The 11,890-nt window shown below is 36.8% G+C and overlaps 1 pseudogene; it reads left to right on the top strand.

Moving 5' to 3' along the window:
- The first annotated feature begins 11,145 nt into the window (after positions 1–11,145).
- On the top strand, positions 11,146–11,266 carry LOC120608115 (uncharacterized; annotated as a pseudogene).
- The last annotated feature ends 624 nt before the right edge of the window (positions 11,267–11,890 follow it).

Here is an 11,890-nt window from a genome sequence, read left to right as displayed (position 1 = left end):
GCTATTCACACTATGTAAGATTCTACTATTTGAGACACATTCCTTTAACATTAATCTTCTGCCCTTGACTTTCTTTTTAAGAAAATTACCTTCAAAAGCATTGACACATTAAATATTAACTTAGTGAGATTTCCTATAATGGAATGCATTGTCTCTGGGAGATAAAAAGAAATAAAAACTAGCATTTATAAAGTGCTGATTACGTGCCAGAGAATTGTGTTAAGCATTTTATTTACATTATCTCATCTCACACTGTGAGGTAACTGATACTATATCCCCATTTTATAAACGTGGAAACAAAGCATCAGGAACATTCAGTAAAATACCCAAGATCATATAGCTAGTAAATGACAGAGGCAGCATTTGAATTCAGATCTGTCTGACTAAAAACTATGGTCTTGGAAATTACAGTGTAAACAGGAAAAGGTATGGCACTATGGACATAGAGTGTCAGGGGAGACCCACAGTGGGGATTCTTGTCAATCCTTGATGTGCAGGATGATACTAGACAGTCAAGTGAGAACAAAGAACACTAGTAAAGAAGTGTGTGTATGTGTGTGTGTCTGTCTGTCTGTTAGAAGGAAGATGATCGTTTGTGAAATGGCTGACAGGTAATAGTAACACAACTCTTAGAGAATGGCCTCAAAATATTAAAACAATAAACTTCACAGAGAAAGAACCAAACTTAAACAATTGTCACTATGTTATACTTCAATTTGAGGTAGTTGTCTAACAACTTTTAGTGAAACCACACTTAACTATCAAAAACCTCTGAAATCAAAAGAAGATATACCAGCTAAATTGGTGGCTCCTAATCTTTTAATCTCCAAGGACACTTTATTATTCACAGCCCTCATGGGTCTCTATAAGCTACATTTGTTAAGTTACAACTATTTCTCTTGCTTAAACTAAGATGAGATAACAAAGACATCCAGAAAGGCCAGATGGCCGGCCACCTAGGAGGGGCTTCAGGAAGTAGAAGCAGCACAATTACCCAAGACACACCGGGTCCTGTTCTCAAGCCACAGGTCCACACTTAGTTTTGTCCATGCATCCTGACTCACAGGATTGACTCACATCACTCGATCTCAGCATAAAACTATAAACATTCAACAAAGAGCTACATTGGAAAATGTGTATAATCAGTCCCACATACTCTCTCCCTGAATTATGTGGGAGACCAAACCATAAAGATGTTTGTTTCATGAGCAGAGCTGGTGAATACTGTTAATTCAAGACAGGATGAGGGTGGGGAGACAGTTCTTGCTCAGAATTAAAGACTGAGCCAGCATTTTATCCCGGAACAGTTGTGGTTTACAAGGAAGTAATTTTCCCAAAATTTAGAATTTCCCTTTATAATCTCCAAGTTCCCCAATCTCCTTCTTCAAATATATTAGCATGCTTTTTGGTTTGTATTCTTTCACACCCCACCTTGTTCCAAGATAGGATTAAAGAGAGCTTGCAAAACTATCTACAACAAATGATGACAGAAATCAAATTCAGGTTAAGAGAAAAGAGTCAAGTTCCAATTTGATTGATTGTATTTTAGTTGTGAGGATACTAAAACCACTATACTTCCTTAAGCCTGTATTTTGGTCCCCAAAACTGGAATCTATAGATTCTAAGTGACCCGTTCCCCGTGCCACAGTGTGGTGATAGATTAGGAGTTTGAATGGTTTGATTTTGCAAATGGTGGCTACTATTTTCCAAATGCTGATCTGACCTGATTTAATCCTCAGTACCAAAAATTTCAAGCTTTGAGAAACTTTTGCTATTATACTTGTGAATCACCACAATTTAATTTTCCCATTTGTATTAATAATAATAATAATAATAATAATAATAATAATAATAATAAACTTATAAGACTGAGATAACCAGGGTTGCCACAATGGGTTGATAAAATTCAAATAAACTTAGTTTTAGTTAGCATGTTGTAGTCTTATTCAGAGTAAATTTGTGGTTTTCATTAAGATTTCTGAAATGTTAAAATTAGCTCACAGATCTCCAAGTTTCCGTTCTTATATCTAGGCACAATCTTGAAAGAATAGCCACCAACTGCCTCAAACAAAAATCAAGCAAGCAGGTAAGCAGGCAAGCACAGGTGCCCCTTAGTTTGCAAATCAGATATTTTCCTGCACAAAAGTCATAGGAGAGCAATAAAGCTAAAATTTCAAGGTAAAGGAGATTGTTTTCTCTTTATGAAACTGCGTCTGGTGCTCTGGTCGGGTAATGATGACAGAGCAACTGGCTATCTAAGGAGCAGTGTTTTTTTTTTTTTTTTTTTTTTTTTCTGCAGAGTTTCCATATACCCAGGTAAGGTCACCAGATGGACAAGCCAGTCATATGGGCATGATTCTTCTAAAGGCAGGATACAGAACCAAGAAAAGAACCCACTCACCAAGGAGAAACTCTGCCCTTACCATACTTTTTTGAGATCAGAGGCCAAGTTCACTGGGGTTAGCAGACCCTGGTACAGAAGTTAGCATTCTGTGAAGTGCAAATAAGATTTGGTGAAGGAGAGAGGAACTGAGGGAAGGTGAGCAAGAAAAAGGAGTAGGGAGGGATCCAAAAACAAAGCTCTAGCCATAGCCTAGAGGAGAGCAGTTGAGATGAGCTCAGGGGAAAGGAAGAGTCCTGGACTCTAAGAGATGCCCTTCTGACAGACTTTCAGGTCCCCATGCTCTTGGCCAGTCTCTTTTTTACCTCCCCCAGTATACAGTTGTTTTAATCTAGCTGGCCAGATAAATGATTGCAGGTCTGCTTTCAAAGATGAGAGCTGGAGAAATAAGAAAAGGAAAAGCACTTAGAATCTATAGTAAGACATATTGATAAGTAAGACATATGTAGATCTTACTGAATTAATATTAATCTTCTTAAGTGAGATAATGGTATTGTTATTATGTAGAAAGTCCTTATTCTTAGAGGTGCATGCCAATGCGTTTAAAAATGAACTGTCGTGGTGTCTGCAACTTACTTTCAAACGGCTCAGGAAAAAAAAAAGGAAGTGTGTATGTGGCAAAATGTTAACAATTGATGACTTAGAAGGTATGTATACTAGTGTTCATCACACTATTCTCTCAACTTTTCTATAGGCTTGAAATTTTTCAAAGCAAAAAGTTAGACACAAAGAAGACATTAAAAATTTCCAAAAACTATATCAAATCCATAGTGAGTACACCAAACTGGTAACAGTGAGGGAACGAAGGGGTTTTTTTTGTTGTTGTTCTTTTTTTATTTTTTGTTCTTTATATTGTCCAATTGTTCTACATTAATATGTATGGTTTTATAATCATATAAGATTTTCATTTAAATTTTTTAATATATATATTTCTTATTTAAAGACCAAGCAAGGACTCTTCCTTCTGCTCCTGTGGCCTCTCTCACTATACCAAACACCACGCCCCCCACCCCCACAGCCCTAGCAAAACAAGCCACCTACAAACCAAAGTTCTCAACAAGTCACCAGCCACATAACCCTCTCCCTGACAAGCACTTTCCTTATAACCTACTGCCCACACAAAATATATTCCCTCTAAACTACTTTCCCTGAACAAATAACTTCTTTGGCCACTGACTAAACCTCTGTGCAAGGCTTCCACCCATAAACCAGTCCTTCCCCAAAGTTCCTGTGTAATTCTTCCCCCTCCCATCTTCTCTGAGACACTATCTCAGTCTCCTGGTGAATTCCACCTAGAATGCTGCTACGGATTTCTCAACTGCTGAACTAAAGGGTTGCCCTTTCTTGCCTGATGAAACAGTGAATTGCTCTCACTTTTGTATGGGATCAGTCATAGTTCTCTACTCTTCTAATCTAACCACCCCATCCCCCCGCCCGGCCCGCATTTCCGACGCCTCCCCTGCATTGGTCTATACTTGGATATGCAATTAGTGCAATATGAAGTACAGTGTAACAGCCTTCCTTCCTTCCTTCCTTCCTTCCTTATAACTTAGTGTTGGGGGACTGTGCTACTGTTATCCGGACTTTTGCAAACAAGCCATAATGTTTCAAGTAGCTTGATTTGAACAGAATTTTAGAGATTATAAAGTCAAAGATTTCTCTCTAAAGCTGTGCCAAAAATTCATCTAGTCCCTGCTTCAACACTTCAAGAAGGTAACTCTTTATTTTTTTGTGGAGCTCTTCCTAATATTGAGTGGACTCTGTCTCCCCATTTAAGTTCCAACTATTCAAAGTTGCATAGAATAAATTTGCTTTTGTTTTATATCAACAATCCTTTTAAAATAATAGAAAACAGTTCCTCGCTACCCCATTTCATCTCCGATGTTCCAACAAACTTAACACCCCTTCATATTCAGCTTAAACATGGGATGTGTTTCCACTCGATATTCACCAAATCACTTTCTGTAGATTCAATGATACAAAGACAAAAGTCCCGAATCTGAGTTCTGGTTTAGCTGTTCCTTTGCTTTGTGTGATGGTGGAAAAATTAGGTAAACTTTCTCTATGCCTCTCTTTTTTAATCTGAAAAATGAAAATGAGAATAATATTGATGATACTTACTCAATGATCTCGATGAATATCAAAACTGAAAAGAACAAAGAATGTAAAATCTTTTGTAAACTGTAATGCACTGTATACACGTTACATCTGTGGTTATTCGCATGAAAGTTCCAATCACAGCAGGAGTGTCTTCCTCCCTTCCATCATAGATTAAGTCTCTCTCTACTTGACTTTTTTGGTAAAATTCTCCACAGACTTTGGGATTCAGCATCAATGGCTCTTTTGAAATTATAGTGATGGTGATAACTCCAGGGAAATCAGTCTAATTATAACATCAATGATCCAACATCATTGTTCTTTAAATGCTTCAACAAGATAGCTACAACTTCTCTCTGTACTAGCCATCTCTCCATACTCAGTCAGCTTTATAGTTGCTTCCTTCCCTCCAGATCTCAAAGCCTGGCCACATTATTCAAGTATGTCACAAAGTATGTAGCCTCTAGGGTCTCTAAGTTAGATATTAGCATTCAAGTTCTGGGAAAGAAGGACCACATTCCCTCTATTATCTTTGAAGAGTATATAGCAGAGTCATTACCCTGCAGGGACCAACTTGCAATTTCTCTATTTCCTAGCTAGCTCTGCTGCCCTCTTTTGGACCACTATCAAGTCAAAGCTAAGCTCCCAGAGTGGATTCATATTATTTCATTATCAAGGGTCCCTATTGCACAGCACAGTTGTAACTGTACTATAAGCAAGTCATGGAGTACTGTATCAATATCAATTAAACTTGTCCCAGTTAACTTCCATCTTCTCTCCTCCTTTATATCATAGCCAAGTCCTAGTTGGTTTCTTTCTATTTCAAAATACTTTCCATCAAAAAATAAAAATAAAAGTCCCTTCCCTTAGCCTTACATCCTTCCTCCAGCCACCACTCCCTATATAGCAAAATTTCTCAAAGGTGTTGTTTGTGTATCCTCTCTCTACTTCCTCATTTTTCATTTCTCTGGTTTCCACTTCAATCAAGGTGCATCCTTGTTTCTCCACTAAGACTACCTGTCAAGATCAGCAGTGACTTTGACCACTCTCTTCACTTGCCCTCAAAGACATTCTACTTCCTGATTTTCCTTCTACCTCACTAACGGTTCATTCTTACAACTCCTTCTTATCCTGATTTCTGTTCCTAGATGATATTATCCAGATCAGTGGTTTGGATGCCATCTATATGCTAATTATTTCCAAATTTATATATCTAGCTTAAATCCCTTTTCTTTGACTTGAGACTCATTTACCCAACTGCATACTCCACTTGTCCACCTGGAAGTCTAGACTTTCCAAACTTAACCGCTATAAAAGCAAACTCTTGATCATCTGCTCCTCTCTTAAGGGTCTCATCTCAAGAAATGGCAACTCCATTCACCTGACATATCAGACTAAAAGCTTAGGAAATATTCTTGATTCCTCTCTTTTTCTCATCCCTTATTTCTAAGTCATGTCTGCTCTTCCTTCAAAATATCTCCAGAATCTGATCTCTTCTTACCACCTCCATCACCACCACTGGTCCAAGCCAAAACCAACTTTCAATCTGGTCTACCACAGTGGGCTCCTATCTGATCCCCTATTTCCATTTTTTGCCTAATACCTTTGCTTTACTACAAAGCAGCCAGTGAGATTTTTTTAGATAAATCATTTAAAGATTCTTTCAGTATCCACCTTTTATGCTCAAAAGAAAACTCAAACTTCTTACCATGACCTACAACACCTGCCTACATCTCCAGCCTTATCCCCCACCACTGTTCCTGGTGTTCACTCTAACAACATTGGTCTTCTCGCTGTGGCTGAATTGCTAAGTTTCCTCAGCACCTTTACCCTAATGGTGACTTCTACTTGAAACACTCTTCCCTAAGCACTGCATTGCTCATTTCCTCATTTCTTTAGGCCTCTGTTCAAATGTCAGCTCCTCAGGAAGGGCCTTCCCTGACAGCCTCTTTGAAATCACTCACTCCTTTATTGCCTTCTTTTTAATAGCCTTACTGAGGTATGTTTTACATATCAGAAAATTCACTCGTTTTAAGTGTAGAATTAAATAATTTTTAGTAACTTTTAGTGTCACAACCATCACCATAAATCGACTTGGGAACATTTTCACTCCCAATTAAGATCTCTTACGCCCATTTACATTAATTTCTATTTGTGCTCTGAGCCTCAGGAAACCGTTCATCTACTTTCTATAAGTTTTCCTTTTCTGAACACTTCATGTAAATAGAATCATAGGATACATATTCTTTTGTATCTGGATCATTTTACTTATAGAATGTTTTTGAAGTTTGAGGTTAATCCAGGACATAGCGTGTGTCAGGAGTTTGTTCCCTTGTGTTGCTGAATAGTGTTCCCTTGTGTAGATATACATTCATCTATCCATTCACCAGTTGTTTCCAGTTTTGAACCACTATGATCAATGTTGCTGTTAACATTTGTGTGTAAGTCTTTATGGGGGTATGTTTTTATTTTTCAGTAGGTACCTGGAAGTGAAATTGCTGGGTCATACGGTAGTATAGCGTTTAACTTTTTGAGTAACCACCAGTTTTCCAAAGTGGCTACACCATTTTACATTCCCACTAGCAGTATATGAGGGTTCTTGTTCCTCTGCATCCTTGCCAACATTTGTTAATATGTCTTATCTATTACAGACATTCTACTGAGTGTGATCCATTCTCTCCATCTTGCTTTAAAGTACCTCATTGTAGTTTTAACTTGCCTTTCCTTCCTCTGTTACTTTCCATCCCTTTATTTTGATTATGCTTTTCTTAACACTACTACTTTAGATTTTCTTTACATTTATATTTATTTATACTGACTCCCCCAATTTAATGTAAACCCCATGAAGACAGGAATATTGTCCTGTTCTTTTCTGTATCCCCAATCCCTAGAACATACTCCCTTCATATGCTCATGTCTCTCTGCTCAGCAGCCAAGAAAGGTAAACTTGACAGGTGCCTTATTTGAGATATTGAAAAGATTCAAGCTTCCTCAAGGTTTCATAGGCAGACAAGAGTTTATAAGCTGATTTTTAAAAATTTTTGCATTATATATGTATACATGCCACACACACACACACACACACACACACACACACACACACCAGCATTTCTATGTATGGCTTAATACATCTGATTATCAAAAAGATAAAAATCAAAATAAATAGAGAAAAAATAGACAAACATAAATGCAATACAAGGTTATCAAGTAACTGCTATGGTAATCCAAGTGGCCGCTGTATTCAAAAACATCAATATTAGGTACAGATTGATGGCAAGACCTGACACATCACTTGAATAAATCAAACAGGATTATTTATCCAAAAGCAAACAGGGTTATTTATCCGAATTAATTCAGAGGGATAAACAAATTTTCCACAGACAGAAGTACAAATATCTTGACTCTAACACCTTCACCAGAAGGGTGCATTGTCACTGAAAACTCTAAGTAAGTGAGAGTCATGTTAGACTCCATGGAAATATATCAGTGTCTCTCAGTCTACTCTAGTTGTACTCATAAGCAGGTGTAAACATGCTCAGACCCCCTCTAGTGTGTAAGGGTTATACAATGCACAATACAAGGCACAGTTAGGTTCTCTAAGACATCTCTTTCAGACTCTCCAGGCTAGTATATTCTGGTCTGAGAACATTCCTGAAATCAGTATTGTGGAAACATAACAAATATCAGTTTCCTAGATCCTTGGGATACTGGCTAACCTTAGGCCAATCATAGAACTATCTAGAAGTGAAGAGCCAGTAGATAGAAAACATTTTAGAAGCTGTACAGCCACAAAGAATGGAAGATTTACATTAAAAAAAGGAAGATTGGCAGAAAATATCTAAAATTAACCTTACCATAATTCCATCTTTATTTTTTTCAGTGAGTGGTTTCTATCCATTTGTGAGGGAGGAGGGAAAGTTGGTGGAATTAGCATTCGAGGAAACTTAACAACCTTCTCCCTCTCCCTCTAAATTCAGGCACACACATAATCTTGCAATTCAGGGACTTCACAGGATCCCTAAAATCCTATCTATGGATTTCCAGAGTGAGAACCTTCCTACCTCCAAAAGAAGCATATCAAAAACAACCACTGTGCCACATATCAACTTTATGTCCTAATGGAAATTAAATTATTTTCATACTTTGTTTGAGGAATTTGGAGGCATGCTAACAATTGTGGTAGCTATATATTATTATTTGAGGGGAGTGGTGAGAATTAATATTGTGAGCTGGAATTGACCTTAGACAACCTTTGGTGAGTAAAAGGAGTACTTGACAGAATTAGAATGGATTGGGCTACACATAAAGTAGTAGTATATTCCTACTGATCTTTTATTATAAAATTATAGCATGAGCACAAGTAGAAACAGTGCAAAATAAAATAAAAAAAGACTAAGGTTAAAATCATATAGCTGACAAGCAAAATTACATGAAAAATGTAAATAACAGAAGAGAAACAGGACACGAAAAAAAGAGAGACTGGCAAGTGAGATAGACTAAGCTTTCTATAATGAACAAACTCAGAATGGAAGTAAAAGGGAAAACCAGATGGACAGTGGGGGATTTTTGACCCCAAAACAAGAAAACAAAGGCAAGTTAATTCCAAACAATATCAAATCTAATTTAGGCTGAAATTTTAAAAAAGGGAAAAAGAAATTTAAAGATAGAAAAAATTTTTATTTTTATTAAAGTACAAATTTACAATGACAGAAAAACCAGGCAGATAGTTAATATTTTTTCAAGGATGTGCTTAGAAACAAAAACTAATTATGAAAAGCAGAGACTTATTTACAAGGAAAAAGTCAGTGCTAATCTAATCCAAGTCAATTTAGACAGAAGGCACAGCAAAGAATGAATGGTTCCATTCTCTCCATCTTGCTTTAAAGGAGCAGCAAGTGACATTATCTCTTTGTTTCTATTCCTATTAATAATCAGCAAACAAACTGGGAAATGGCTAAAAATATTTTAAGACCATTTTCTTTCTTTGCTTCTAAAATATCCTAAGTGACGAACCTGTATCTTTGATAGCATTGACCTAATTCATTAAAAAATCACACTAATTTATTGATGTGAACAGCTCTCCAAGATATATTAAAATAAAATAAAATAGCAATATGCGGAACAGTACATATAGCATGCTAACTTCTGTGTATAGTACTACAAGGAGAAAAAAATAAGAATATGTATTTTTATTTTTTTATATTTTTATAAATCCTGGAAGAACACACAAGAAACTAATAATAGTGGTTACCAGTGGGGTAGGGAAGAAAGGGTAGATGGGGGACATGATAAAGGTAAAATTTTTCACTGTATACATTTAATGTTGCTTCATTTTTTAACTATGTGATTATATCACTTATTCAAAATTTTATCTAAAAAAAGAAAACTACTAATTTGACTTAATTGTATATTTTCATTTCTAAATTCTTCTGTTTCACCCTTACATTTTACTTTATATTTATTTTTACTTATATATTTACAGTATATTCTTTTAAACACTACAAAAGACCTCAATCTGATTAAAAATTAAATACTTAACACCATCAGTTATGCTATTCTATACAGCTGTTTTGGGGTGAAAGTAATTCTACCATCAAAACAAGCCTTCCTACTTCTAGTTAAGCTTCAATCCATCAAAATACTACAGTGTGATTTTCACCTATTAGTTCTTACTTTAAAAGCCTTCAATGGCTGGCCATCTTGCCTCAAGAATATGGTTCGTATACCTCAGCCTGGAATCAGAGCCCTAAACAATCTAGTCCCTGCCCCTCAACTTTATCTCCTACTGCTCTCATTTATAATTTCAATTTAACCATTTCAATCTGTTAAATGATTAAACATTTTTGAATTTGTTTACATGTAGTGCCTTCTGCCACTTCCTCTTCATCTATCACTTCCGTAAGACCTAACTCAGATCTCACCAATCCCTTTCCCACTCCCTATGCCCAGTATTGGTTCTCTCCTCTGAATTCCTGTAGTACAAGCCATCACTGGCACTTAGTATATGCTACTTTTCACACATTTTTGCATTTCTTTTTCAAAAAGTTAATCCCTCTTATTCACAGTTCAGCAGAGAAAACTGATTCTAAAAAATGACAATATAACATATCAAAAGACTAAAAGTAGGTAGAAGGCACAACTAAGTCAGCCTCGTTTTTGTGCACATATCTTGTCTCCCATCTAGATTGCAAGTACTTTTGTATTATTACTAATACCTAGTATGAATTTAGGACAATGTTCTATTCAAAGTATATGGTACATGATTAATAAACATTATTGATGTTGATAAAGATAATCATGACAGGGTCAGGGAAGAAAGCCTAACATGATGGAGAGTGTGTTTTGACATCTATCATGATGATGCAGAAATGTTGTGAAATCAGACCTGCGAGAAACCAAGCACCACTCAGAGAGTTGGAAACTCAGGTTTATTACACAGGCAGTCCCAGAAGAGCTAGTGCTCTGAAGATCTGGGCCCCCAGCTCAGGGGCAATCTTGCTTTAGTAGGGCTTATCCATGCTGTTTGGTGAATTTTTCCTCAGGAGTTACTATGGGTTACTATGGGCAGTTACAGAGCAAGAGATTTTCAAATAGGAACTTAGACAATGCATCTGTTATCTAGACAGAACAATCAAAAGGGAGGGTGAGTCTACTGTCATGCTACCCTGAACAAGCCTGATCCCGTCTGGTCTTGGAAGCTAAGCAGGGTCGGGCCTGGTGTTAGTACTTGGATGGGAGACCACCTAAGAAGACCAGATGCTGTAGGCGTAAAAAATAAAAAAAATAAGGGATTGTAAGCTGACAAGGTCCTTGCAATCTGTGAGATCAATCAAGGGTTGCCTGGTCTAAACAAACAAACAAACAAACAAAATAACAAAGGGGAGGGTGAGTCTTTAGTTGATCTGGAGATCACTCTGCCCTTTGGCCTATGCAGCAAACATGTCTACAGAAGCAGAAAAAAGAGCTGATTACAAAGTTAACCATTTGAGTGGAAAATTCCTCTTCAGTGAGATTCAAGAAAAAAAATCCATTCTGCAGGCATCCTGCAGGCCCTTCTGAAGTAGAATAGTATCACCAGCCTTTTTCAAAAACAACCCTTCTCTAGGTGGCCTTCCCAGACCTATCTCCCTTGACTTTGTGTTTTATTCTCTTGTTCACCAAAACTGATACATTCAATTTGAGCTGGGTTATTTGGTACTTTGAAATTGAACACATTTGATAAGTGAAATGTGGTGTATCCATACAATGGACTATTATTTGGTCATAAAAAGGAAGTACTAAGGCATGCTACCAGTTGAATAAAACTTGAAAACATTATGCTAAGTTAAAGAAGCCAGGCACAAAAGTACACACGATTCTGTCACTGTTGGGGCTGATGGGAGTTTGGTGTTG

Source organism: Pteropus medius, unplaced genomic scaffold (genome assembly GCF_902729225.1).
Source record: "Pteropus medius unplaced genomic scaffold, Ma_sr-lr_union100, whole genome shotgun sequence".
Lineage (NCBI taxonomy): Eukaryota > Metazoa > Chordata > Mammalia > Chiroptera > Pteropodidae > Pteropus > Pteropus medius.
Note: the sequence above shows the minus strand (reverse complement) of the source record. Positions and strands in the feature narration are given on the sequence as shown.